The 1,709-nt window shown below is 40.7% G+C and overlaps 1 pseudogene; it reads right to left on the reverse strand.

Annotated features, from left to right (window-relative positions):
• Nucleotides 1-1,072: 1,072 nt before the first annotated feature.
• LOC112605476 lies at nt 1,073-1,186 on the reverse strand (annotated as a pseudogene).
• Nucleotides 1,187-1,709: the final 523 nt, after the last annotated feature.

Raw genomic sequence — 1,709 nt, forward strand, 5'->3', positions numbered from 1 at the left:
CACTCCAGCCTGGGCGACAGAGTGAGACTCTATCTCAAAACAAAAATAATAATAATAATTTGGTCCCTGTGCCATATGGACCTTACGACTTTGGTGGACATCTCTTCCTTTTATATAAGCATGCTGTGTGTTATGGACTAAAGGTTTGTGTTCCTCCAAAATTCACAGGTTGAAATCCTAAACCCCAGTGTGTTGGTATTAGGAGGTGGGGTCCTTGGGAAGTAATTAGGTCATGAGGTGGGGCCCTCGTGACTGGGATTAGTGTCCATATAAGAAGATACCTGAGAACTTGCCCCTTTCTTCTCTCTGCATCATGCGAGGACACAGCAAGAAGGCTGTCTGCAAACCAGGAAGACAGCCCTCGCAGGACACTGGATCTATTGGTGCCTTGATCTTAGACTTCCCAGCTTCCAGAACTGTGAGAAAGAGATGTTTATTGTTTAAGCCATCCAGTCTGTGGTATTCTGTTAGAACATCCTGAACTAAGATGGTGCGTTTAAGAGAATGGGAATACTTAGACCTGAAAATGGAGTGTTGCATTCAGGGGTCATCAATCTGTAGCCAGCAAGCCAAATTTGATTTCCAACTGTTGCTGCAAATAAAGTTTTATTGCAACACAGCTACATACTCATTTGTTTGCATGTTTCTCTGGCTGATTTTGCATCACTATGGCTGAGAAATAGTCACCATCTGGCCCTTACAGAAAAAGGTTGCCAATCCCTGGTTTAGTTAATAGTTCTCTACGTTTCACCTATTAATTCCAGGTGATATGGTTTATTCACAAAAGCAAAGGACGTTAATATTAACCACCTAAGATCTTTAGTTACTTATTTCTGCCTTCATAGCTAGCTCACTGTTCTCACCTGGGGCCTCAGGGAAGATTGCTGAGTTACGAAACCCAAAGTAAAAAGAGGAAATAAATTAGCCTCCCTCAAGTTTAAATTCCTCCTTTCAGAAGAACGAGAAACTAGATCTGAAAATCATGTTTCCTTTCTGCTTCTTCTAAATTTCTTTATCCCAGCAGATAAATGTGTGTTTTTTTTGTTTGTTTTTTTTTGTTTGTTTGTTTTCCAGCTGTGACTCCAGACAGGATCCAGAGAGGGGTTCATAGAGTCTTTGGGTTTTATGGAGACTTACTTTGCCCTTCTGTGTTAGCCTCTTAAGGCACTGTGTTAACCTTAGGCACAGGAAGGCAGGAGAATCGCTTGAACCTGGGAGGTGGAGGTTGCAGTGATCCGAGATTGCGCCATTGCACTGCAGCCCGGGTGACAAAGCCTCCGTCTCAAAAAAAAAAAAAAAAAAAGGCACAGGAAAGGGGGCAGATAAAATGTTAAAAGCATTTCCCCTCCCTTGTTCTTTTCTTCTTCAGACTCTAATAAAAGGATAAAATCTTTTAGATTTCCAGTTTTGCACCATCGGCACTAGAAATCAATTAAAAGCTATTTTTAGTCCACTCAAGAATACTTATCCAAAAAAAAAAAAGAATAGCTATCCAAATGTTTTTACTACTTAAACTGAAAGCAAACTTACACCAAAATGAAATTATCAGAAAAGAAGCTCAATCTGTTTGCACAAGTGTACACCCCACATGTTCCATTTGATTCAATTCTACAAATGTTTATAGAGCACCTACCACGTGATACATTTGGGGATATAGGCATGAATAATCCATAATTCCTACCCTCAAGATGCTCAGGGGCCAGTGGGAG

This window comes from Theropithecus gelada, chromosome 13, assembly GCF_003255815.1.
Source record: "Theropithecus gelada isolate Dixy chromosome 13, Tgel_1.0, whole genome shotgun sequence".
Classification (NCBI taxonomy): domain Eukaryota; kingdom Metazoa; phylum Chordata; class Mammalia; order Primates; family Cercopithecidae; genus Theropithecus; species Theropithecus gelada.